Source organism: Nyctereutes procyonoides, unplaced genomic scaffold, assembly GCF_905146905.1.
Source record: "Nyctereutes procyonoides isolate TBG_1078 unplaced genomic scaffold, NYPRO_anot_genome, whole genome shotgun sequence".
NCBI lineage: Eukaryota > Metazoa > Chordata > Mammalia > Carnivora > Canidae > Nyctereutes > Nyctereutes procyonoides.
In genome coordinates, this window is record NW_026575120.1 from 26,877,963 (window position 1) to 26,905,559 (window position 27,597).

The 27,597-nt window shown below is 46.3% G+C and overlaps 6 non-coding genes across 6 annotated transcripts; 2 read left to right on the forward strand and 4 right to left on the reverse strand.

The window, feature by feature from the left end:
* The first annotated feature begins 3,386 nt into the window (after positions 1-3,386).
* TRNAC-GCA (transfer RNA cysteine (anticodon GCA)) lies at positions 3,387-3,458 on the forward strand. The gene has a single exon. It is a non-coding gene; the product is annotated as a tRNA-Cys (tRNA).
* A 4,631-nt stretch (positions 3,459-8,089) lies between these two features.
* TRNAC-GCA (transfer RNA cysteine (anticodon GCA)) lies at positions 8,090-8,161 on the forward strand. The gene has a single exon. It is a non-coding gene; the product is annotated as a tRNA-Cys (tRNA).
* A 3,229-nt stretch (positions 8,162-11,390) lies between these two features.
* On the reverse strand, positions 11,391-11,462 carry TRNAC-GCA (transfer RNA cysteine (anticodon GCA)). Its single transcript has one exon. It is a non-coding gene; the product is annotated as a tRNA-Cys (tRNA).
* A 3,323-nt stretch (positions 11,463-14,785) lies between these two features.
* On the reverse strand, positions 14,786-14,857 carry TRNAC-GCA (transfer RNA cysteine (anticodon GCA)). Its single transcript has one exon. It is a non-coding gene; the product is annotated as a tRNA-Cys (tRNA).
* A 7,958-nt stretch (positions 14,858-22,815) lies between these two features.
* TRNAC-GCA (transfer RNA cysteine (anticodon GCA)) lies at positions 22,816-22,887 on the reverse strand. Its single transcript has one exon. It is a non-coding gene; the product is annotated as a tRNA-Cys (tRNA).
* Positions 22,888-23,818: 931 nt separating this feature from the next.
* TRNAC-GCA (transfer RNA cysteine (anticodon GCA)) lies at positions 23,819-23,890 on the reverse strand. The gene has a single exon. It is a non-coding gene; the product is annotated as a tRNA-Cys (tRNA).
* Between the last annotated feature and the right edge of the window lie 3,707 nt (positions 23,891-27,597).

Genomic DNA, 27,597 nt, shown 5'->3' on the forward strand with positions numbered 1-27,597 from the left:
TCGGGGGTCTTTTCTCCCCGGCATATTGAAGTTTGGTAGGTCTACCTATTAGCTGCAATCAATTGACCCCTCGGTTTCCATTCACCTCTCAGTTTCCGTTGCCTTTGCTTTAGACGTGTGCTCCGCACCCCCTTGCTCTGGGCTAGGCCATAGGTATCAGTCTGGACCGACCCGGAGACAAAACCCACACAGTAACATAAGTGGGAAGTTTAATATAACGAAATATTGTGTTATGAAAAGAGAGGAACTACATAGGTGCAAAGGAAACTCCAGTTATCCCGGGGGAGAGGGACTCAAAGGACAAATCTGGAAAGCGGACCCCTCTACAAAGCTGGGATTAGACGGGGGGGGGGGGGCGGGGGGGGCGGGGAGGTTTGGTTGCAGCCCACTCGCCAGGTTGCCGCAGCCTGCCCTGTTCACCGTCCCCGGGCGAGCGAACCTCTTGGGCACAGGAGAGCCGCCGCTTGGAAGTGTGAGGTCTGGAGCGGGCAGCATCTGCACCCGGAGGGCTCGGGGACTAAACCTCGGAGCCGCAGATGCAAGCGGGGTTGGCCTGCGCACGCAGGTGGCAGTTGCTTACGGGGAGTTGGGGCCGTGGTGGCCTGCCCGGCTGTGGATGGAAGATCGCCATGGAACTTCATTCTCTGGGTGCCTGGTGGGCCCTCACACACCCACACCTCTGACCAGCCATGCAGCAGAGACCAAGGGGAAGGAAAAAAAAAAAAACCACCAACAACAACACTTGGCAGAAATTAGGGAGACAATCCCCTTTTCTCCTGCGACATCCCTCCACTGACAGCTGCGCCCTCTACTGACAGCTGTTATTATTGCGCTCACTTGCAGGAGAAACGCTTGTAGAAGCCGGTCCCTCCCTGCAGCGCGAGTGTGGGAGCACGAGCGTCAGAAAAAGAAAAAAAAAAAAAAAAAAGATAACTGGTACATCGTGTGGTTTGCTTTGGCCAATATGTTAGCAAGTGTGTGCAGGCAGGACCTTGAGATCAACTTGCAAGGTTGGGTTTGTGCTCTGGCGCTTCGGCTTACCAGATGGGTTTATCCTGTGAGCTGCTGCCGCTTCAGCCTGGGCCCCAGGATAGACACACATGGCCTAACCTTAAGCCCAACTTAAGGAGCCAAGGCTGGCTGGACCCGCAGCTTGAAGTGGACTTACCCAGACAAGCCCAGCCTAGATCGACTGATTCACATTCAATATTCTGACCCATGGGCATGAGAATAAATGCTTATTGTTGTGTGTCACCAGTTTGGGGTGGCTTGTTTTGCAACATATTGTACATTAGACTGGCAAATGCTAAATTTGACATACAGAAGGGGGCTACTGCTAAAACAAAAGGGTGAAGTACCTGGCATGTCTTCTCAATGAAGCAATGGGTGGCAAGGGAACTCTTACAATCACCTGGGGAAATGGAAAACTATTATTGAGGGCTGAGAAGCCAGAGGCTCATGATAACCTGGAAGGCAGAAAATACACTTGAACTTGTGGAATTAGGGGTAGGATATTTCAAGGAAAAATAGTGAGGGTGTGAGCTATTTTGGTTCAGGCTGTTTTTAATAAGGTGCTACAAAAAAATTGAGGTCAGAAGAGAACTTATTGATTTGCAGTCAGAATTTTGAGGCAATCTAGATAGCTCAGAATTGCATAGTCGAATCAAGCTTAACGAACTCATAGTCTGAATGCACTTTATCAAGAGCATTGAAAAATTAAACGGGTGCCCAGTACATCCTCTCAGTCGGACAAAAATATTCCTAGAAAGACTAAGGCGTGCACAAATATTTATAATTGAGCCGGAGGGAGAGCATATGTCAAAAAGAATTACGATTGTGGCTTCTGGCACATGGAGTCAAATAAATACAAAACCCACAGGTTGCTTGAGAAAGCTGTACTGACAAGAGTGTTACTAGCCTGGACAAAAAGACACGGAGACAGGGAAGTAAAAGGACCTGGCTTCCAGCATATTCTACAGGGGGGAAGCAAACTGAGAAGAATGCTCAACAACCAGAAAGGACATATTTTCCAATGATCTCTTGAGAAATTGCAGAGAAGGATGAAGGAAAAGGAAGACTTCTCAGAGGGTCGGACCACAAGTCATGCAGTACCATGGACAGGGAGCTCTCCTGAGGTAGCAGAACCAGAGCCTAATCATACTGAGTTTTGGGAGTAGTTTGTTATACAATATTATTGTGAAAAGGCTGGCAAATTCTAAAATTGGGATCCAGAAGGGGGCTCTGGCTGGAACCCAAGGTAGCAGAGTGCACGGCCACTTTTGCCTAGCATTTCAATTTCTGTGAGCTAATTTCTATGACTGTGTGTGCTTCCTATCATGATCAGTTTTTGGATGCAAATTGTGTATTACACTAAGTCTGTTTCTGTGCCATCATTGGATTTTGGGTGTGTGAGTGGCAGATCATTTGTTTTTTAAGTTTATAGTTCTCCTGATCAAAAGAAGCCTCCCCTGGATCTAATGTAGATCATAAGATCCCAGACTTTGACTGCAGGAGGCTTTGGGGACCTTGGGATCAAGCTGAGTAGATTATGCATGTGGAAGTAATTATGACCAAGAGGGCAGATCACAGTAGATTAAAATGTTGGCCTCAGTTGTGTGCTAATTCTGTGTACATCCTTCGCCATGAGGCTTTTCAGATGCTGCCGTTAGAAGTGGGATAGATTTCCCTGACCTTGATTTAGGGCTGGGTCCTGAGAGTTGCTTTCACTGATGGGATGCTAGCAAATGTGATACAAGCAGAGGTTTGAAACCTGCTTGCATAGTTGGTCTTGACTTTTTTTTTTTTTTCATTTCTGCCTTTGCCATGAGAAAAGTTGCCCTGCAAGCTGCTGCTCCTCCAACTTGGACCCGAGAATAAACAGACTTGGAGCAAACCTAAGCCTAACTCACATAAAGAATCCAAGCACAGATGGACCTTCAGCTTGAAGCAGGGCCACCAGGTCACACCCAGACTAGACCCACTGATTGCCACCCATGTTGCTGACATAGGAACATGAAAATACATGTTTATTGTTGCATGCATCCAGATTTGGGGAGGATTTGTTATGAAACATTTTTGTAGATGTAGCTAATCCAGGCAGGATTCTTAGATTTCCTCTTCCTTCCCCCTCCTACAGGTAGTGAGCAAGGAGCGGGGAGGAGATTGCAGTTTATCCAAGGAGTTCAGGTTGTGGCTACAGGGTAGAAAAGTGCTACTAGACAAGGGAGGGTCTCTTGGGGAACGGAAGGGTGATCTCCAGCCAGTTTGTGGTGGGCTTGCCAAGTTCATAGGTAGACCAAGAGAGAATAGAACATACAGTATACTATAGAATGCTTGGATGCAGCAACACAGGTGAACTATGCTAAGGAGGAGCCTGGCTCCAGCAAGGGGGTATAGCTCAGGGGTAGAGCATTTGACTGCAGATCAAGAGGTCCCCGGTTCAAATCCGGGTGCCCCTACAGGTGGCTTAACTTATTGCCAAATGCAAACAGAGGGCTCATTTAGGATCCTGCTCTTTGTAAAGTCACCTACATCACCACCCTCCTTGGATGTTGTGTCAGTTTTCTCAAGTGACTTCTGGGCTGTGGGGCATGTCATGGTGCTGTTGCCAATGATGTGTGTGTAGCAGAAGTTCCTTAGCTCCTCATTAAAGTTTACATTATGATCAGCGGTTACTCAGCCTGTCTGCACCAGAATTACTTAAAAACAGATAAGCCCTAGGAATTATGATGTCGTAGAACTGAGGAGGTACCTGGGAACTTGTGTTTTGGGGAGGCACACCCCCCCTGCCCCCCCGCTAACTTTGACTATAACATCCAGTAATTCCAAGTGGCTGGAAAATTATTTTGGAATTTACACTATATAATTTTAAACAACATTCTGGTGCCAAACATCAATGACTTTTCAGGTTAGTGTCTTCAGCCCAGGACTGAGGAATGTAAGAGGTAAGGTGTAGGCACAGACAGCAGCCAGGGGTGCAGAGGCAAGAGAATGAGGACAAGGTAAGGAAGGTGTGGGCATGGTAGCGTGGTGACAGATGGCAGTGGCACAGTACTGCTAGGTGTGGTGACAGGCATAACTGATAACTCGACTCTGCATTAAAATCAGAATTGAAACATGCCAATTAGACAAGCCTGCGAAAAGCGTTTGACTGATAACCTAGAGGTCCCCAATTGTAATTCAGATGTGTTCTTTTTCCCTCCCAATTTTGAACCCTCTTTCCACCTTTTGAGGATCCCCAATTATGTGAGCCCTGGCGGAAGAAATGGTTCTCCTTGCAGCTGCAGAAGCCAAAATTAAAGGCTATTTTCTCCCTTTTGCCCCCCAGCACTTCTGGACCAACAGGTGTTCCTGACTCACACTACACTCAGATCAAGTGACACAGATTCTAGTGTTGGCAGAGCCCAGGCATCGTCCGGCAGCTCCCTAACTGGTCCGAGAGCCTCGCTGGCTGCGTCCCCTTGGATCGCCCCTGTCTCGAGAACCTGAGTCTCCAACTTCCCTGCAGTGCTCCGGGCTGGCTCCCTGCCACCTGGACAATGATTGTCTCACCCTTTTCCATAGACAGAACCAGTTCCTATTTCTGTAACCATGTGCCTACGCTGATACAACATTTGGAACTGGTTGCAGGCCAAAGACCTCAAAGAAAGTGCGGTGGATGTAAGATTGCTTTTCTGACCTACTCAGGATTGAAGACAGTGGAAATCCAGTTGATTCTTCAGGGCTGAAAATCTGCGAACCCATGGGCCCTCAGTGGTAAATGGGCTGATTAATTGACCACCTAGATTCAGTAGACCGATGGATCAGAGGTTTATTCATCTGGTAGGCATCTAATGGTTTTTTGTAGCTGACGTCTCTTCTGATTGGTTAGTATCCGTGCTGCCGCGATGGCTAAATATTTTGAGTACCACTCCCGAAATAAAGCTCCGCCTGGAGGACAAAACCTTCAGGGACCAGCTGTTGTAACAAAACAGGATCTAGGCCCAAGCCAAAGCTAAAAACTCCCCCCACCCTACTGAGTGATTGAGATCCTGAAAAACAAAGAGAAGATCATCCAATCGTGATCCTGGTTGGCTTCACAGTTTCACCCACTTCCTGGATTAATTGCCACTTCAATGAAGCTTCACAGGATGTCAGGGCATTTCCTCAAATTTGACAAGCAAATTGCTACATCTTGCTTTCACTTTGGCCTCTATTGGGACCTTTCCCGTTACCCAGGTAATGGTGCCAGGATAGCAAAATACTCAGGTACAAAGGATCTCCCTGAAAGGTGAGGTAGTGAGAGGGGTGGGTACTTGCTGTCAAGTTCTACCTATGTGTATGTATGTTTTTATGCTATTTTTATATTTTATAATCCCCAAAGCTTTTCTCTAATATTTAGCTCGTGGGCACATGGGTGCACGAATCCATACACACACACTTGGCTGTCTCCCCATTTGAATGTATGTGATGCCCTAGCCTTTCTTCTTTCTATTCAACAGTGAACTGAGCTTTGGAATAAGAGATACAGTTCTGTTGCTTAGTTCAAAGGGATATTTAGCAGATGCCTCAGCAAAAGATAAAGAACAGGAAAACACTGAACTCCCAAAGTTCCCATTCTCCCATATGTTCAGATGTGACAACAACCATTTCCATGGTCAAGCACAGTAGCCATTCCTATATATTTGCTGATGCAATGTTTCAATAAAAACAGGTGTTGTGGACATCTAGGAATTTTTTTGGCTTCACAACACCCATTTCCCTTCCTAAAAAGTCCCAGTTTTCCTTGGATGCGGGCTAGCAGAACTAGAATCTAGGGTCTTCTATACCGAGGAAGTAACCATGCCCTGGTACTAGCTATCTCATGTTGATGCTCTCCTTAGGATTCAAGCCATGGTCAAGAGATAAAGCACCCAGAATGGCTGGTTCTGGATGGTGTAGATGCAGTTCCCTGACCACTCTGGCCTCTTGCCATGAGTCTCTGAGGCCGACATGGCTATGCCTTTTCCAAGGCTTATTTTCTGCTTCCTAGCAATTCTATGGTGTATTTCCAATCAGTTTTTTTCTTAAATTAAAAAGGCAGTTTGCTGAAAAATACCAAATGGTACAAATGCCTTCACCTCCTTCTTGCTTTCTAGCATTTGGAATGCAATGTGATGCCATGCTTGGACTGGCCCAGTGGATGAGGGACAGAAGCTTTATGAGAAAAATCCATCTGGTTCTAAAGAAATACAAAAACTGTCCCAAATAATAAAGCCATTGGTGGCACCAAAATGAGGCCAGAGATCCTGAATCTGGATGTCTCTGTGTTATGAGACCACCAGCCTGGATACTGAGCCCTTGGGACAGCATCATCAAGAGGAAAACAGGTGGGGTTGGGGGATCCCGGATGGTTGGGACCAGTCTCCACTGATCCATTTTTAATCTGTTGAAATCTGTCTCTTTTCAGATAAAAGCATATCTTTTTTAAGTGACTCTGACAATTAGAATTGTTGCTTTTTTTTTTAAACAAAACTAACCTGTGTGGAGAAAAGCAAATAGGTCATTTCAGAGATAGTATGTTTATAATTTGCATATCATTTCTTACAATGATAGAACTACTCTGGTCAGTCCAGGAGATGGCCTGAGACTCAGAGGCCTGAGTCTGGTGCTCCAATAGCCAGTCCTTGTATCTGGTCCCAAGTCATCCAGCTGTGCTGAGCTGATGGTGTAGGGCCAACATGGTGCCATGACCTCTCCAGTGAGGCACCTTCCTTTAAAACCAAGGAGTAAAAAAATAAAATAAATAAATAAATAAATAAATAAATAAATAAAATAAAATAAAATAAAATAAAACCAAGGAGTAGGGAATGAGAAGAGCAGAGGGAACAGAATAGACAATGTAAAGCAGCCCAGGGAACCCTGCTGTGCAGAGGGTGATCATCAGGGTGGGACTAGAAGGAGTGGGCAGTTGAAGTAGGAGCAGAGTGGGAGGGAAGGAAAGAGGGAAGATTCCAGCTCTCAACGATGATTGGTGCCCCCCATAGAGACGGAGGAGGTGCAGAGCTGTGGGCAAGTAAGATCTCTAGAAGTCTCTGGAGGACAGAGCAAGTTCAGAGTCAGATAGGGGTCTGTCCAGATGAGGTTAGTCAGCCAGTTCCTCCTAGTTCAGTAGAGATGAGAAGGTACTATGCACGATGGCTGCTCAGGCACAACCACACAGGGGATGCGGTGCTCAGTAGAACACCCAACAGATGTTGGTGTTGATGCTCAACGGGGACAGAGTTCAGGGCAAGGGCATCTGACCACATGTCATGTAGTCCCTGGTTCAAGTCGATGTGTCACCTGTTGGCCCTTCCTCTTGTTCTGACCACACATTTGCAATCACCCTGTCTGGGTCTGTGCTCCAATGGCCATGAACCTCTCCTTCCTACCTCACCACTTCTCCATATATTGCACCTTCTCTCAGGTTCTATCTTCCATCCAGCACATGGAACAATGAAACATAAAGGGCGAAAAGAAAGGTGAAGGGGGGAGGTCATCTCCCGCCCAGCTTAGCACAGAGATGCCTTTAATCATAAATGTAGATTCAAGTCATAATTTGGTCACTAAACCAGGCATGTTTTATTTGGGCCTGATTTTAATGACGGTCTCTCCTCCTCCCCCCGATCTATACCAGGTAGGACAAGCCACAAAGTAAATGGGAAGCTCCAAAATCATCGGAAACTTGTGAGGAACTCCACTTGTCCCTTGCCCCCTTCCCAGAGAGTCTGGTGTAGGGGTTCCCAGGTGAGGCCCAACAACATCTACTTTTCCTAGCCCTACTTCCCCGACCCTAAACTCAGAAGGTCTGTTGACCACCTAATTCTGAGTCCTGCTCTTCTAGGTGAGTCTGGAGGATGTCCTAGCTGCAAACCTCAACATTTTTAAGGCTAGTGCCTCCAGCCAGGGGCTGAGGGATGGAAGAGTGCTGGCTATAAGTAGAGGTAAGGGGCAGGGGTGGACAGACAGGTAGGGCACCTTTGCAGGGCTGTGGGATAGCAGAGTATTACCGAGAACACCTCTGCAGGTGGAGGCGGTCAGGGTGTGGCTCCGCAGGATTAGAGTGCTTATTAGACACCTATGCATGAGTGGGGGTATAGCTCAGGGGTAGAGCATTTGACTGCAGATCAAAAGATCCCTGGTTCAAATCCAGGCGCCTCCTATTATGCCTGCTTTTATGCCCTATAACAGCTGTTGTGCCCCCAACATTAAACCTCTACGATCACTGGGTGTTATACTATATGTTGGCAAATCGAATTTCAATTAAATAAATAAATGAATGAATGAAACATAAAGAAAAAGCTATATACATATACATATAAAAGAAAGAAACCAATATGCAGAGAGAAGGGACGGACCAGGATCCCTGGGGTTCACCTCCTGCCTTTCTCACAGACTCAAGTGGGCTCCACCACCCACCCCCACCATGCTGGTCAGTCCCTCTCTAGTGGCTTCCAGTGGGTATTTGTGTTATTCTGTGGCCACCCAGCACCCGAACCCCACCCCAAAATAGTGAGTCTTGGTGAGAAAGCACAGCTCCGCAACCTGCTATACCAAACAGATGTGCCAAATGCTGCCACCCCCCCCCCCGCTTCCCTCCCACTGCTGGCCTAGGTCCCAGCTCAGACTTTAAGAGTGCGCTTCCTTCCAGGACACAGAGCTTTGGCTCCTCAGCAGAGCTGGTGGTCCATCCAGCGGTCTCTGGGGGCTACAGTGGTTCCTGCCCCACCTGCTAGTCTGTTGTAGCTTTGGCTGCGATTTCAGCCACTGGGGGTCCCTTTGAGCCTCACCCTCCCACCCTCCCTCCAGGACCATGGGCTCCTGACAGCTTGCCAGCAACTGTCTAGTCTGATTCCATCAGACAGAGGCATGTGCTGGGTTTGTATTTGTGTGGGTGACTCGTACTGGGACCCGAAGTAATTTGCAAGCAAGAGATCCTCAGAAAAATGCAGATGTGTGGGAACCAGGGGTTACCTGCCTGACCTAGTTGTACTGAAGTCAGTAAAAGTCCAGTTGGTCCTTCCTGGTTAGGAATCTAGCAGCCCAGGGTTAACAGAGGCAAAAACAGCCGAATAAAGTGTTGCTTGTACTTGGCTGAAATGAAGTGCCACTGGGAGCAAGGGACCCGTTGGCTGATTCCATCACACTGGGAATGACTGGATCAAAGGTCCAGCTTCTACATTCTCAGTCCTCGGAAGGACACGTGGGGCTCTGATGACCTCAATGAGAAAATCTGTTGAAGGCACCTCGTAGCATAGCAGAACCCCAAAGGCAAACCTGGATCCTGCAGGTGCTAAATTCATTTCAATTGGGAGCCTCCTTGGTCTCTTGTGTGAAACTTGGGGCATTTATCCGGGAAGAAGAGTACTCTCCAAATGGTAAAGGGGATTTATGAGAGGATATGAAGAAAACAATCCCAGCTCCAAGTGCTACCAATCATCATGGGTTTCCTCTTACATCGGGGCTGATAGAACTGCTTGCAGAGGGTCCAGCACCCCTGGCCCCCGCCCACCAAATGCAGAAGCTGCCCACTCGCTGTGAGAACTGAAAACACCCAGGGGGTCTTCCTGGGCCACCAGGATATTTGTGCTACAGGCTTGGAATCCACATAGCCAATGGCTCCAGGAAGGGATAGTGTAGGGTCCCCTGAAGGGGAGGGGTGAGATCTGACTGTCCTAGGCAGTGGCTCCGCAACAAAGCGGGAGTCCCCACGCCAGTTCAGAAGGCTGTGGGGCTTTGGTACCCCAAACAGGCAGCCTTAGACCCAATCCCTGCCCCCTTAGATGTGCTGAGCCCAGACATGAGGCCTTTCAAGTCAGAAGGGGCTGCTCACTCAGAGGGTGGCTTCAGCCTTCCTGGCCAAATGCCTCCCCCAGGCTCAGCCCCAGGATTTGGCCTTGAGATGAAGAAGCAACATCCAGCCAGTGGTTGAAGAGGTGAAGCTGAGGGAGGGGGGAGCAGGGGTGAGAAAAAATGAGCCCAGAAGAGGTAGAGTGAAGAGGGAAGGTGAAGGGAAGCATTAAAGTGTACCATCCAGGGACAGAAAGAGGAGTTGTTACTGGGCAGGCCAGAGGGGGCTTTAGGCATCAGATGAGGGGTCAGTGGGAAATGGGAGGGAGCTTATGATCAGGAAATGGTGAGTCAGCCAGGACAGGGGGCCGACAGGAATAAACAGAAACTACTGGGTCCTGGGGGGGTCCCTCCCTGGGGGAGGCCACAATCATGAAATGTTGTCAATAGGAAACAATTTGAAGTGAGCCCCTGGCTCAAGGGGGAGGTCTGACTGCAGGTCAGGAGGTCTGAGGTTCAGATTCCCAGGCTGCTGTGAGCCTATCTTGTTTCATGCTGGATGTGAGGTGGACATCATTCAGATCATTATTTGGGAAGGCCTCGCTCATCTAGCCCAGTGCAGCCCTGGCTATGGGGAGGCAGAAGCAGCCGACAGCAGTGGGCCCCGTCATGTCTTGTCCCATGTTAGGGAAGTGGAAAGAGCCCAAGCCCAGCCATGTGGGATCTGAACCCAACCCTAGTATTAATCAGGTGTGTGTGTGTGTGCCTGGGCATGTCTCTTAATTATGACCTTTTTTCAATCCTATAGCATGGGCACCAAACTAAATTGGCAGTTTCCAATTCTGACTTTCCACAGGGATCGTCCCATGAGCTTGTTAAAAATAGAGTCTCCTGGCCCCATGCCCAACTGCTCTGATCTGGGCAGTCTGACCTGGAGTCTGTGAGCTGTATTTCCATGAAAGCACACTCTGCTGCTCTTACTGCCTCACACAGCAGGTGCAGTGATGGGGACCCCCGGCCTTGGAGAAGTCCAGAGCCCTCCACTCGACACAGCCCTGGGGTGACACTGATGTCTCCAGCTGTGGCTGGCTGGTGGAGGCAGAGGATTGTGCAGAGGGGGACGGTGGACAGGAATGCCTCCTGTTTACAGCAGAGCAGGGCTCATGGACTGACTGGACCTGGAAGGGGTTCTGGAATTAATTACAGAGGCCAGAAGTCTTCCTGTCAGAGTGAGGTGAGCTTTTAAGGACAGATGCTCCTTATGTGTCCTTGTGCTCACTGATTTTTGGAATGCAACTCCAGCTTCCTTATACTCGCTGGAGCTCATGATTCTACACCAAAGGCAGAGAGAAAAGAGGTAGGAAAGGTCTGTCTTTCACAGTTTCACTCCTTGGGGTCAGTCCCACAGAGCCAATCAGAATTCCTCCCTGGGGGCATGGGTCTGTGAATCTGGAGCAGGCTAACCTCCCCGTGCTGGGCTCAGAAAGCTAAGCAGCTACCCTACTGCAGTGCCCCCTGCTGGCTCTGCTACTCCTGTATTACAGGGGACCCACCTGTGATCAAAAGTAAAGTTAAGAGAAAAAAAAAAGTAAAGTTAAGGAAGGGGGCACCCGGATTTGAACCGGGGACCTCTTGATCTGCAGTCAAATGCTCTACCCCTGAGCTATACCCCCTTAACTGGTATAGTGGAATAAATAACACCTTATATCTGTGTTGATACATCAGGGATCAGTTTTCCTGGTTGAAATGCCTTTGCCAGCTCTGCTTCTCTCAGCTTTGGCCTTCCTCCTGCAGGAAACCAGCTGGTCCTCTCCCTGCATCTCTACTATATGCACCTGGCTGAGGATACCCCTGGGCACCTTGTTAACCTCTATGGGCGGGGAGAGCTTTAAAATCATCCAGATCACTCTCTCTCCAGTAGTAACAGTTGTTGAGCATCCATGTCAGGCACCCTGGCATGGTGACATAACTGTGACCAGGTGGCAGCATCTTCTCCTATGCTGAGAGAAGGTCCAGAGCCCATGTCCAAATGTTACTTAATCACATAGAAGGACGTTCAGTTGGTTAAGTATCTGCCTTCGGCTCAGGTCATGATCCCTGGGGTCCTGGGATTGAGCTCCATGTCCTAGGGCTCCCTGCTCAACGGGGAGCCTGCTTCTCCTCTGCTTCTCCCCACTGCTCCTGCTCTGTCTCTCTCTCAAAAAAAAAAAAAAAATGTCCATGATACTTTGTCAACTGAAGAGACCGGTTACGAAACAGTGTGTCTGAATGAAATTATAGATGATCTCAGCTTTTTACGGCGCTTTTATTTATCTTTCAAGTTTTCCATGTTGAGCATGTGACCTTTATTAAAAAATAAAAAATAATAAAAAGATTACTTAAGAAAAATTATACTCTAGGAGAATTCCACTCCTGGGATGTTATCCCTCAGGAACACCCATGTGAGTACACAAAGATGCCCGTATGTGGAAACTTGCTGCAGCGTTTATCTTTTTTGTGTTAGCAATAGACTGGAAACCACCTAACTATCCACTGACAGGAAATAGGTTACAAACATGGTGCAGAGAATGGGGTATGATGCAACAGAAAAAGATAACATAGGTCCAGAGTACGATCATGGAAAGACTCTTAAACAGTATCATTAAAGGCAAAAAGCAAATTACGTGGCATGTGTATGATGTGAACTCATTTGGGCTTTCAAAAAGACACCATGTATGCATATGATTACATAATAAAAAAAAGATTATACACACATACAAAGGCATTAATGTATAAACATTAAATTTTTATATATATATATAAATTTTTTGAGAGAGAGAGACAGAGAGAGAAAGGTGGGGAGGGGCAGAAGGAGAGGGAATCCTAAGCTGACTCCGTGCTGAGTGCAGAGCCTGATTGATCGGGGATTGATCACCCCATCCAGAGGTCACAACTTGAGCCAAAACCAAGTCAGATGCCCAACCGACTGCACCACCTGGGTACCCCTAAAATATATATTTAAATATAGGGGATCCTTGGGTGGCTCAGCAGTTTGGCGCCTGCCTTTGGCCCAGGGTGTGATCCTGGAGTCCCAGAATCGAGTCCCACGTCAGGCTCCCGGCATGGAGCCTGCTTCTCCCTCCTCCTGTGTCTCTGCCTCTTTCTCTCTGTGTCTATCATAAATAAAAATAAAAAAATAAATCTTTAATAAATAAATATAAATTTTTATATGTGTTTATATGCTATAGACAACATATCTATAAAATACATATATCATCTCATCTCCTATGGGAGAAAATAAACCAAACAGCTACTGCCAACGAGGGGATTCTTTTATTTTCCAATTTACACATGTAATAACCCAAATGTTTACACATTCCAGCATTCCAGGTAACTGAGTGGTTAAAAATAACTGAGAGAAAGTGCTATGAGTATTTTTTCCTTTCCTGCCTTCCCTGGACCTCAGCTAGCCCCAAACCCGAAGCCCCCCTAGTCTGTCCTTCCCCCCACCACATCTGCGGCAATGTTTGCAGACATTTGTCAGTTCTGTGGGTTTTCCTGCCACCTGCCCTCCAGCGCTGTCGCTGTGGTTTCACACACTGGCGGTGCACTGAACACCCAGCTGGGATGCACGATGTCCTTGGTTGGTCTGAGCTCAAAGGGCCAGCCCATTGCCCTCCCCAGACCCCAGTATCACCTGGCCCCTCAGCCACACGCTGCCCTCTTCCACACCTGCCTACTCCACCTTGACCTCTCAGCCTGCCCAGAGGCGTCTCGGACTCAAGGCTCTGGTGCCAAGGGGGCACCAAGGGGGCGCCTGATGATGTGTAGACCATGAGGAGTCTGAAAATAATGAGAGGAATGCTCACCTCCTAGGTCCTCGGAGACTCAACAAAACCAAAGGGTGACAGACAGTTCCAAAGGTGAGAAAGGTTTTTATATTCACAGTTGGAGCAAGATAGTCAAGGAAGGGATCGGCCCCAGCTCAGTGATGAAAATCCACACGGCCCCATAAACACTAAGTCAGGGGGCAGGGGTCCCTAGGGAATACTCCAGAAGAGTAAGAAAGAGAGGCAGCGCCTGCACAATCCCAGCGGGCCCCTCAGGGAGGAGGAGGAAATAAACCACCAAGAGAGGTCCAACATCAGAAGGTGTCGTGAGAGGGCAGGGACAGGAAAAGGACAAGCTACCCAGCTCTCGGCCAAAGTTCCCAGTGTTTATGAAACCGGAAAAATAAGCAAGCACTAATTAAGAAATTCAAGTCTCTCATTAACAAAAAGGAATTAGCTCCAAGGAAAGGGAAACTCCAAGGGCATCCCCGAAGATAAAAGGAGTTCTGTTTTCTCAGGTACTCATGTCGTGTGCTGATAACAGAACTCAGAGGACAGAGGACAGAGACTCGTTGCCACCTGCTGGCTCTGGACCAGCATCCTGAGTTAGGCAGGGTCCCACTGTGGAGCCCTCAATGGCCACTTCTCTGCGGCACTTTCCTGACGCCCCATGTAATAGAGATTGAGGCTTTCTTGCTGCCAAATACTTCATTATGAGAACTATCTAGAGTGTAGATCTGTTGTTGATCTAAGCCCGGAGAGTGGTGAAATGTATTTTAGGGAGTCAGGAGAAAGGTCATAAAGGTGTGAGGCGGGATAGAAATCAATGACTCTCGCTTCTGAATTCTACGCCGGATCTTGGAACTCCTTGACCTCTGAGTCTGTCTACCAACACACTCAGCTGCTTGTCCTCCAAACCATGCAAAGTCATTATGCTCCCTAGTTCTGAGATGGGTGATGGAATTCACTGGTCCCTTATGCAGAAGTTTACTTGTGGAGCTTGAACAAGACATACAATGGTCTTGAACAGGGCCTCAGTGTGCACTTGAGCAGGTAGAGGGCCCCCTCCCTGAGCCCCAGATCTCGGTGCTTTGCTGGTTCCAGTGGGGGAAAGACAACTTTAGGTCGATGTCTAGTAAGGAAGAAGTTTAAAAAAAATACAGCATCCATTTAAATGAGGAATAAGTAGGGGGCACCCAGATTTGAACTGGGGACCTCTTGATCTGCAGTCAAATGCTCTACCCCTGAGCTATACCCCCTTCTGCTATGGTATGATTTAATTAATATTCTTCATCTGTGCAGCCACACCCAGCCTACCTGTAAAGTGATGAGTAACCACTTCAGGAAGGACCTCTCTTGGGAACTGCCAGGCCTGCTTCGGTGAAAACTCACCAACGTACTGTATAGCAAGCAACAGGCTCCCTCCTCAAAAGCCCCTCAGCCTGTGGGGTTGGCAGCAGCCTGGAGCCCCTAGGGGTGGGCAGCAGCCTGGAGAAGCTTCGACACTGGCTGTTAGAATGCCTGCAGAGGCAAATGTCATGCCCGTCATGGTGAGAACCTGAAACCCAGAAACTTGATGTGATTGAGTATCTATCCAAACCTACTGAATGAGGGCCTGACCCTCACCACCCTTACGAACTGACATTCAGTTCAGGGTACTTTCTACTAATCCACAAGTTGGGACACAAGATGATCCTCCCAACTTCCATTTCTCCCGCTAATTAGACAGAGAATGATCTACTTCAAGAAGTCATCAGAAGTAGATGGTTGAGTAGATTTAGGAATCCCCAAGAGCACGAACAGACCTGTACTAACATAATTCGAGGACCAAGAAATGTTACTAGAGAAGAACCCCATTTGACCCAGAGGGGTTTCTTATCTGTGGGCAATGCCCCATCACATCTGAAAGATGAACTTGTCTTTGATTAGCACCTTTTCATCTGCAGCCTTGCCAAGTCCCTGCTCCCCCTGCTGTCACAGGAGCTGGCAAACGTTCTCTTTAGCAAACCATCTCTCCCTACTATGGGCATTTCCCCCTCTTACCCACCAGCCTTTCCCTTGGAGCCCTGGCAATCTCCTCGGAAGCCAGTTCGAAGCTTCTCTTTTCCTCTCCTGGCCAGGAGGCTGCAGAAACTCTCATCTCTACACTGCTTTCTACCGTGATGCTAAACCTCAGGATTTCTTGTTTCTGACAAAGAGGGTGGACTGCCAGGTCAAATGGAAAGGATTCAAGAGCCTGCAAGGGCACAGAACTCCCCAGAGGGCAGAGACTGGGTGCCAGCAAGAGCCCCAGAAGTGAGCATCGATGTAGTAGGACACGTGGACATCTCTAGATTACGGTGGCCTGCAGTGTCAGTGGTACAGGGGTGGGGGGCCATTCCAGAGATGAAGCCTTGGACCCCGACACGTGGTGGGCAATCAAAAAAGAAACTGGCTTGCCTAAAGACAGCACTTGGGAGGGGCTAAGCTCTTAAGGAGCAAGTGTACACCCTTCATCTGGTCTGAAAAGCTGCAGGCAGTTATTTTAATTCATGTTGGACTCAGGTGACTGGTGCCCCAGGCTCCTAGTCAAATGTAAATCCTCCCTGAAGAAATGCACCAGGAAACAAACTTCCTAGAACTCCCCTGGGTCAGGTTTTTAACAAATCTAAGTGTGAGAGAAGCAGGGTAGTATGGAGGCCCACAAGGTAGACTCAGAAGGCAGAGAGCCTGGATCCAAGACCTGCCCCAGCTGTGAGACCTCTCTCCGCTTTCTTCTCCTCTCTATGCCTCTGCCACATAAGCTGTAAAATGATAATACCATATAGTTGATGAACTGGTGTAGAGATTCGATCAGTTAATCCAGATAAAACACTTGAACCAGGACTGGCACACAGGAAGCTCTATGGCACTGTTTGCTGAACAAATTTAAAAATGCACGAGAAAACTAGCTAACATTCATGAGAGTCACCGGAAATAGTAAACATTGGAATGGACCTGCAAAAACTCCACCTATGGAATTATTTGAATAAATCAGGGAGTGTCTTAAAAGAGAGACATGGAATCCAGATTGCAGAGCAAAAGACTCAGACATGATCACGTATCTTTGAAAAATTAATCAGATAAGACATTCTCGAAATGGAAGATGTAATTAACTTGTTTTTTTACTTACTTTCTATTGAAGAATTTGTACACAAAGTACACAAATCTTAAATGTATAGCTCAATGAATGTTTACATATACACACACCCAAAACCATCACCCAAATCAAGACACAGAAAATTTAAGCACCTCCTAGGGTTCCCTAGCACCCCTTTCCAATTGCCCTCCTCTCCTCAATGATAACCAGCATTCTATCACCATGGATTACTTTTGCCTGTTCTTGGATTTATTCTTTTGAGTCTGGCTTCTTTCATTCAACCTCATATTTCTAAGATTTATTCATGTTTGTCCACTCTAACACTATTGTGTTCTTTTTAATTCCTGTTTAGCATTCCATTGCATGACTATACCATGATTTATTTATCTATTCTACTGCTAATGGACACTCTAGCTGTCTCCAGTTGGGAGCTATTAAGAGAAATGCTGGTGTGAACATTTTTTTGTTATTTATTTATTCATGAGAGACCCAGAGAGAGGCAGAGACACAGGCAGTGGGAGAAGCAGGTTCCCCATGGAGACAGCCTGATGCAGGGACCTAATCCCAAGACCCCGGGATCATGACCTGAGCCACCCAGGCATCCCTGGAATGAACATTCTTATATGTACATGTGCACTCTAAAGTCTATAGCTTGGAATATTTTTGTTGAATAAGGGAGGGTTCACATTTTCAACTCTGACTGATAATGCCAGACCATTTTCTGAAGTGGTTATATCAAATTGCACTACCACCAGCAAAGTAGGAGAGATACTACTGCTCCACATCCTCACAATGCTCAGTACCATCAGCCTTCTCCATTTTAACTGTCCTGGTGAGGATATAGTGCTATCTCGTTGTGGCTTAAATGGCATCTCCCCAAAGACTAAGGAAGTTTGAGTTTCTTCTTGAATCCCTATTGGTCATTTGGGTCTCTACTTTTGTGAAGGGCCTGTTCAAATCTCTTGTTCATTTTTCTGTTGGGTTGTCTGTATTTTTCTTATTCTTTTGCCCAAGTTCTTAATATGTTTTGGATATGAACCCATCAGTTATACATATATCATGTATTTACAAGGAAGTTTGGAGGGACCATGTAAGAGTGGACGTTTTGGTAAAGGAAATGATCTTGGTTGGAAGACAGTAGAGTGAAGAGCTTTACCATTCATTGGGTAGGAAGTTGGTGTACTGACATCTCTAACAGTTAAAATCTTGGATTTTTCCACTGACCCAGCTCAGTCCTGCTAAGCTTGCTCACTCTATTTGTGTAAGTTATATTGTCCTAGAAAATTTTCCATGCCATCTGAATATTCTATTTTATTGGCACAAAGTCATTCATAATATAATCCTATGATCTTTTTAAAATTGTAATGAAGTATTCTTTCAAATATTTCTTATATCAGTTATTAGTGTTTTCTCTTTTTCCTTGGTCTTGTCTGGGTTATCATTTTTATTATTTGTTTCAAAGAACAACTTTTACCTCATTGGTCATATCTCTTATATGTTTGTGTTCTATATAATCAATTTATGAAAAAAATGAAAAAATCTATTTATGCCTTCATTAATTCATCTTTATTACTTGCTTCTTTATTTTTCCTTTGGCTTTACTCTATTATCCTTTTCATTTTTAAATTTTTTAAAAAAAAATTTAGAAGGGGCTGGTGGGTGCAGAGAGAGAGAATCCCAAGCAGACTCCACGCCCACCAGCACATAAGTCGGGCATGGAGCTGGATCTCATGACCCTGAGATCATGACCGGAGCCAAAATCAGGATCAGTCACTCCACTGACTGAGCCACCCAAGCATGCCCACTGTCCCTTTTATATCTTTTCTGGGATAGTTGCAGAGTCAGTTAACTTTCACCTTATCTCTTCGTAATACTGTGAATGCAGGAAGGCTTGAAATTGCCCTCTGCACACTGCCCTGGTGGCAACTGACAAGTTTCAGTATCTGGTACTTTCACTATCGTGTAGTTCAAATATTTTCTGACTTCCAACTCAATTGCAATTTTTTTTGCCTTTTTTGACCCCTGGATTACTTAGAAGTATAGTTTCTAATTTCCAAGAAGATGGGGATTTTCCAATGATTTGTTAGGTTTTCTCATTATTTGCTGTTACTTGAATTTTAACTTAATTTTATTTCAGTCAGAATACATATTCATTGTGATTGAATTGCTTTGGAATTTGTTAAGACTCGCTTTATGTTCAGAATATGAATAATTTGTGTGAATGTTCCATGAATGACTGGGGGGGGGGTGTATGTTCTGTAATTGCTGAGTGTAGGTTCTTTATGTGTTAATTAGGCCCTGTTTGTCAATCATGTTGTTCAGATCTTTTATATCTTTCTGATATATCTCTGCTTGTCCTTTCAATTCACAAAAGAGGGCTTTAAAGATCTCTTGTACAGCTGGAAGTTTTCCCATTTCTCCTTTTTTAATCTGTTAATTTCTGCTTAATATGTTTTGAGGCTTTGTTATTAGGTGCATCAAATTTAGAATTGTGGTACTCAACTGGTAAATTGGATTTTTTATCAATACAAAATTATGGTCTTTATCCCTAGTAATGATTTTTGCCTCAAAAACAATTTTGTCTGGTATTAATACAGCTACATGATATATAGTTGCCATAGTTACATCTCTTTCTGGCCTTTTATTTTTAATATTTTTACATCCTTCTGTTTTCTACCTATCTCTCAGGAACGACCTATGGTGGTTGTTATTGTTTTTTGATCCAGTTATATTCTTTGTCTTTTTACTGTGCCATTTTATACATTTATATTTAATGTTAACACTGGTAATATTTTGGTTTAAATCATCTTCCTTCTTTGTCCTGAAACTTCTAAGTTCTTTTACGCTCCTTCACTGTCTTCTTTTGGTAACTATAGGAAGAGACCCCAGGGGTTGAGAGATGAGATCCCTGCACCCTGGAATGGAACTGGTAGAAATCCATGAGAGTCCAGGGAGCTAACAGATTTCTCTTAGGATAGGATCACACAAAAGATGATTAGTGTGGGTCTAACAGATCCTGGACCCAGAGTGTATACAAGGGAACCAGCAACTTGTCTGCTATTGAGTGACCTAGATTCCTTGGGCTGGCATTTGCCTAGAATAAAAAAAACTGGGAGATCGGGAATAAAATCATTAGCTCTTTTCCTGTGCTGACCTGGGTGGGGACAAGAGTCTCTAGGGAACAGCAGTTTTCTCAGTGTCCACAAAAGGTGGACTCATGGAGGAGCAAAACCCGATCCCAGCTCCAATAAAGCTACATCCCTCCCCACAGAAGATCCTCTGACTCCTTTGGATCACAGGCTCATCAAGGACATGCCTCTCCCCCATTTGTCCCCTCACTCCAGCAGAGACCCTACCCCTGCTTAACAGACAGGACAGAAGCAGCCACACCTCAGAGACCCCTCTCTCCTTTCCCATTCTTCTCAAAGAAAACACACCCCGCGTCCCTTCCAAGTAAACGACTCCTTCTCTACCCTGGTGCCCACGACTGAAGCTGACTCCGTTCTTTCTCAGTCTTGCTCCTTCCCCCTTGCCAAAAACCCACTCCAATATCTAGCCTAAATTAGATTAGGTCTCCCACCTTCCCTGTAGCTATTCTGTATTTCTCTCTGGACAAAAGTCATCCTCATTATCCGACTCTACTTTCTCACACTGTTCCTCATCCTGTATATCTCATCAGTCACCAGGTCCTGTATAATTGCTCCTGAAGGTTTCTCTGGAATTCCTTTGCTCCTCTGCATCTGAGCTTCCTTATTCCGTCTGTGACACTGGGCAAGATCTTTATTAGCTTCAGTTTCCTGGTCTTAAACAGGAATACGTTTCTTGTGACAAATATGGTTAACTTCAGATGAAACTGCCAGGCATGGTTCCAGCACACAGTAGGTGCTCAAAAAATAATACCAGCTAAGGAAGAGTCTCGGCAAATTCAGTGATGTAAACGTTCTTGCTAATGTCTCCTAAGTGACATCATGAGATAAAGTGATGGTTCTTGCTGCTTCTTTGCAGCCTGCAGGACTCCCTGTGACCCACAGAACAAAGTCTGAATTCCAAAACCTCTCTTACAAACAGACTCTCCTCTGTTGAAGGTCTGCCTCTGACATAAGGTCATGGTCACACGCCCTCCACCCTGTCCCTTGCATAGTCATAGTGTACACACACACACACACACACACACACATTTCCAACTTCCTCCAGACACACACACACACACACACCCCTGCACGCATGGTCACACACATGTGCATCCACGATGACATACAGGTACTTAAAAACATGCACCATACATACCTTTTTGATCCAGAAAGCACTCCAAAACCATGGCATCTTTGTTTCTTTGTATATGTGCTTTCCACAAACTGCCTGACATTCACCTTCCAGACCCAACTGACCCCACCATCTCTGCAGAGCCCTCATGGAGTCAGCCCGGACTGGCCAGGCTCCTTCCTAATATATTTTATGTTGCAAATCACTGTTCCCAAGAAGGAGAACCTCTGGAAAGGGGAAGGGTCGAAGAAAATATCTGACTAGATTTCACACCTCCGGAACCCCAGGCCTGGCCTCTAGCTCAGCATTAAGTATTTGAGGAATTCAATTGAGAGGCCAGATTGCTCTCTGGGGTTTTGCCCTGCCCGGGGGAGTGTGACTGATGGGGGAGGGGAGGCTGCAGGGCTGCTACCAGAGGCCTCCCAGGTGGCCCGGCAGGGGGGCGGGCAGGGATGAGGGGAGTACGTGCAGCAGAAAGACAAATAATGAATGCATTTTCAGTGGGCCGGCTGCCTGCTGTCTACGGGCCAACCCTACTGATTCAGGGTGGCACAATCACAAGTGTGGCTTCAACACAGGAAAGACACTTGTTGGGAAGATACGTTCATTCCTCTGTGGGGTGACAGGCTACATAACAGCTTAGATCTAGTACACCGCAGTGGGCGAAGAGGTCTCTGCTCACATCTCCATGCCCACTACTCACTCTCAATTCTATTCATTGAACTATTGGTAAATGTCAAGATCCCTCTCCCTCCGTAAGAGGGTGAATGGTTGAGATCAGGAACTTTCTGGACCGAGGCAAGGCTCCAACTCCAAGTCCTTATATGACTCAGGAGCCCATGGGCTTCTTCAGCACCAACCAGGTGACTTTTCTCCCAATTTCACGGCTCTCTTAGGTGGGCAGGGGATTTGTTTGAGACATCAGCCTTTATTCCCACAAGCTAATAAACTCAGAAGGCCTGAGGAAGGTAGCCTCTCTCTCTCTCTCTCTCTCTCTCTCTCTATATATATATATATATATATATATATATATATATATATATATATAAAATGAATAAGTAAATAAAATATTTAAAAAAAATAAAATAAATTGGGCTTTGTAGGAACAGTTCCTTAGAGACTGGAAAGAAATTTAAGTAGCATAAGAAGCCCCAAGAACTCCCTCTTACTCAGGAATCAGCTTATACCGATCATAGCATCTCTGTCACAGGGAACAGAGACAAGCACTACCCTTGCCACTGGTGGCCTAGTTTTATGAACTTCTCCAGAGGACATTGGTCCTAAGGTTTCATATCCACTGGAAAGAATAATTCACTAAGACCAAAATCGTTGCCTTTAGCAGACAGTCTCCAAAATAGTTCGATAATGAAAGGATTCACACAGCCACCATCTGTTCACTTACCTGAGGGCCGACTTGCAGCTAATAACTGACATCTGTGTACTAGGTGCTGTTCTAAATGCTTTAAATTCTCCCCCCCACACACACACACAAACCCTATGAGGTGGTACTATCATTATCCTCTATTTTATAGATGCAAGGGAGATTGAGCTACTTATTTGGGGTGACACTCTCTACCTCACCCCAGGGACCCTTAGAATCAAATCAGACATCCCCACAAGAACTTCTGATGTCTACCTGTTGCTGCTAAATGTATGCAAGTTGTCTTCACAACTCCAAAGCAAGGCAAAGTTCTTGGCACCTACGAATAGTTGATGTTCAGTGAGTCAGTGAGTGTAGCTGGATGGTCTATGTACCGTCTTCTGGTACCTTTCTTCTTAATCTGGAGCCATCCTAGGGAGGCAGGCGGAAGGACTATCCAAACTCGCACATAAATAAGGGGGCACCTGGATTTGAACCAGGGACTTCTTGATCTGCAGTCAAATGCTCTACCCCTGAGCTATACCCCCAGGCTGCAGATGCTACATAATTTATACCTTTCATCTGTTTGGTAACACTTAGCTCTGCAAAAATGAAGTCATGGCCCCCTTCCAGGACTGACTTTCTGGAAATTGCCAGACCTGGTTCATGGTAAGATATCCTCCCTCAGCTTGCAGCTTTCCAGGCCTTAGTCCTGGTAGGGTTATTAGCAAGGAAAAGAGAGAAGCCACTTGAAGAATCCCCCAACCCATTTCCCATTGCCTTTTTGGTTTAGCCCAAGACCTGCCCAACTATCTCAAAAACTACCCACCAATCAGGGCTCCCAGTCCTTGTCTTTCTCCTTTCAATGAAAACAGAAATGAACTTTAATTCAGACAGTATTGCAGAGCTCCAATAGTTGGGGTTTAGAGGAGCAATACTCCAGAGTTCCCATGTCCCTTGTTAGAATAGCTAAGCCAGGCTGTAGACCCAGAAGGTTGAAGCAAGTGTGTAAGTGAGCTCTGGTGTGGGAAAAGTCCCCAGAGGGAAATGTCTAGCCTACATTAAGAGAACCTGTATGCTATGATTTGTCTCTGTAGGTCTTACCATGACCCCACTGTGCCAAACTTTTTGGTGGGAAGGAGGGGTGAGGGTAATAATTTAAGGTTACCATTTACTGTCCTATCCTGGGAAGTTTGTTGTATCTATGCTGGTCTACTCTGGGAAAAGCCCAGCAGAATTTCCAGCATGAGTCCTTGCCTTCTCTTTAAAGACCCAATAGAGTTAAAGAAATGAGATATATAGAGAAAGGGGGAAAAGGCTAGATGCCAAGAGGAGGAGGGATACCCAGCGCATTAGTATAGGCAATCAGTTGTGCAAGAGCCAAACTGTAGCTTCTGATTTCAGGAGGGACCATAATTAGCATGGATGAAAGGACATTGGAATATGGGCAACAGCTGTGAATAGGAAAAACAACTGAGCAGGGGGCACCTGGATTTGAACCAGGGACCTCTTGATCTGCAGTCAAATGCTCTACCCCTGAGCTATACCCCCCTACTTGGCAGGAATGTCTAATAAGCACCTTTTACTTTCATAGTCACACCCAGAACTCCTACAACACATTGTTTCTATTTGTCTCTAGAGAGCTGAGAAAACGAGCAATTTATTCCTCCAACAAACTCAGCCCAGAGAGGTCCTTGTCCAGTCCCTGGAATCCCCAGCATTACCCCTCCACATGTCTGCATCTCCCCCTTTTTCTTCAGTTTGTGGTCATAGCAGCAGCCAGAAGAAGCACTGACTAATTACTGCAGGGCCTCTTAGAATTTACTTGTCTGCTTTTCTCTAGTTCTACACCACAAAACAGCAACTTGAAGAGATCCTGCCTAAACTCTTTGGGAACACATGCAGTACTTACATCTGAAGATGTCTCTCCAGGGTGTGGGTCCATTCATTAAACCTGGCAGCTGGGGAGGTTAGTGAAATTTCCAGTCCCTGATCTGGATCAAGGAGTTGTTCTAGAAGTATCTCAGAGACATGGAGACATGAGGATTACACAGGGCCTCTGGATTCCAGCCAGGGAACTCTTGAGTTACAGTGAATATCTCCACCCTGAGCTACACCGCCACCCACCGAACATAGATATTTTTAATATTATATTTTTTGTTTTTATTGAAGTACCTTGTGCAATTATTTTTAAAAGTCAAATACTGTTTTTAAAGCTTATCACAAAAAAATCAATCCTTTCTATCTCCTTCCTGCCACTCAGAGGCAACCACCTTCTACCATTTTGCCTGTTTCTTCTAGTCCATTTGCTGCCATGATTTCAAATAATATAAATATCTCATAATATGTAACATCTAACTTAATCAGGTTTAGACATCAACTGTCTTACTTTTATGATGAAGATTATAACTTATGTGCCTTCTTCCCTTTCAGTTTTCTATTGCAACTGTATCTTGACTTTTGGTTAAGTAATTTTCTATGTTTAGTATTTTCATTGTTATTAGTAATGTTCATAGTGCTAAATAGAACTAAGAATTCTGATAAAACTTTCTGTTTTTCCTGAAGTTCATGATAACTTCATGTTTCAACTGCTTAGTTTTCTTTGAATACCTAAGATTTTCCACAACCAGAAGAGCCAAAATGAACCCCGAGGAAGCGATTCTCCATCCCCACTCCCTCCTGGCCTATGCAGAGGTCAGGGTTCAGGAGGGCCTGCTGAAGGCAAGGCCTGGGGACTAGGTGGGGAGAGTGACTGGCAAGGAGTCTGCCTAGCAATGGAGCAGGCCTGCTGGTGAGCTGGAAGGCACACTGAGAACAAAGGACAAGCAACAAGACCCTGGGTCTTAGCTTCCAGGGGAAGAGAGGTGGCTGGGCCAGACCAGGGGCCTGATGTGGTAGCTGAGTGAAGACCAAGAGGTCTGCTTCAGTTCCAAGTGCCCCTCATGTAGTCTTGTTTAACATCCACACAGACAGTTCTGAACCTCTCATTACTTTGCACCTGCTAGATCCTGAATTTGTAAAGCCTACAAATAAATGCCACACAAGTTGGAACTTTGACAAAGCCCACTTCGGCCTCAGATGGATGAGCAAATCATGCCAAACTCCCACCTTTCCCCTTGGCCCCACTCAAGGGCCCTCATCGCAAGCCATCTCTTACCATAAAGTCCTGAGGAGTGCAGCTTCCCGGAAACTCCTGGCTTACCTCAAAAAGACTTGTTTATCCTTTTGGCCCTGAGAAAATAATGTTGATTAAGTAGTACCACTGGGTGCTCCCCTGGAGGAGAAAGGGTAGAGCGGTCTGGGGTGCAATGCAGTGTCCTTCCCACCAGAGCAGAGTGACCTGACCTCAGTGAGAGATGAAAACTGATGCAGTGAGCAATGGGGTAAAAGAAAACTCTGGAGGGCTGAGAAAAGATAGAGGGTTTCAGTGGACTAAAATCAAATGCTGAGCCTTGAATATAAAGCCCTTCAACCTCTGGCTCTGCTCCCCTTGGAGCGCCAACCCACTCCATCCACTCTTCGTCCCCAGGCACTTAGGACATCTCTGGAGGCACTTTATGTCCCACTTTGCTTATGCTCTTTCTCCTGCCCAGATTGCCCCTGCCTGCATCTCTGCAAGAGCCAAAGAAGCTTCCTAGAGGAGGCACCGGTTTCCTTCCACACTGTTCAAAACATGCAAAGAAACTGCCTTACTCCTTACAACATAATGGTATTTGTTTCTTAGGCTAAAATTTTATGTGAGTAAGCAGATTGTAGCTACAATGATACTATTATTGACTATTATTATTCCTTTGTTTTTGATGGGGAGAGGCAGTGTGGAACCTGCCAGGGATTATCAAGGACTGGCTTTAGATTTTTGTTTTTAGCTATTGTTGTGTTTGAATCTATGGAGAAGTCAAATAGAGTGAGAGGTCTCCTGATGTCCTGAATAAGAATTTCAAGTGGAATAAAACAGAGCAGTAAACTGACACATTGAAGTCTGATATAGCCTGCAGGAATCACTTGGCTAGAAGCACCCCCTGCCATATGCTCATGATGTGGGTATATGGACCTGAATTGTGAATGCCTTTAAGGGACAACTGGTCCACCATCTAGATGCTGGCACACAGTCTAAGTGAGCACTAATTAGAACAGAACTAAAACCACTACTTTCTGGTCTTTCCTCCAAAATTCCACCAGCCAGCATTGAAGAACTCCCTAACCTTGGTCATCTTCCTGAGAAAACATTACAACTTACTCACCCCAGTGGGCCCTACCTGCTTGCTGTTCAGATGGAAAGCAGATGCCCCACAGTGCACTCCCAGTGTCCCTGTTGAAGGCAGGCAACCGGGGTCGCCATGTGAATGCAGGGGGCAGAAAAGTAGCCCCAGGGTGGCACAGGGCCTCCTGAGTGAAGTGACTCAAAGCCTCTCATATATATAAGCCAGTCAGCCTGACAGTCAGCATTCTCCTTGAAGGGCTCCCTCGCCACCCTCCCTTTAGACCCCCTGCTCTGTGCACTCTCTGCTGAGGCAGCTCAGAGCAGAGAAACTGGATCCCCAGGGGTCTGCTGCATGCTCAGTAGGGATGAGGTGCTCAGTAGGGATGAGATGCTTAGTAGGGATGACACACTCAGTAGGAATGATGTGCCCAGTAGGGATGACATGCTCAGTAGGGATGAGTTGCTCAGTAGGGATGAGGTGTTCTGTAGGAATGACAAGCTCAGTAGGGATGAGGTGCAGGTGAGAGGAGTTGAGTCTCCATCCCCACAATCCCCCACATAGGTGTTCATGGGTGGTGGAGGTGGGACCACGGGAAAGGTAATATCTGCAAAGCTCTAACAGTAAGTGTTAACAGGGGGCTAGGTCAGTTCTGGAGAAGTTCACTTGCAGCCCCAAGAAGCTGGAGAGGCTTTCTGGCAAAGATTAAAACCATCTGGGCTCGCTTCTCTCCTTTCAGGAAGACTCAACCCTGCAGGACCCAACAGCGAGAAGACAGTCATTCATAAGTCAAAACCTGAGAGGTGGTAGGAGGCATGTGGGTTTGCATGGGAGACCCTTGATCTGTAGGTAGACCCCCTGCCCCCACCTGTGCCCCCACCTGTTCTAGCTGGCTCCTAAGCAACTGGTCGCCCCATCAACACCCCCTGTTTATTTTTAGGCACCCCACGAGACCAGCTCCACTGCAGACTGGATCCATTCCTGCTCACCTTGTCCTTTCCCAGCCCCAACCTCCTTCCACCCGACATCCCTGCAGCTCCTTCTCCCCCCCAGCTCATG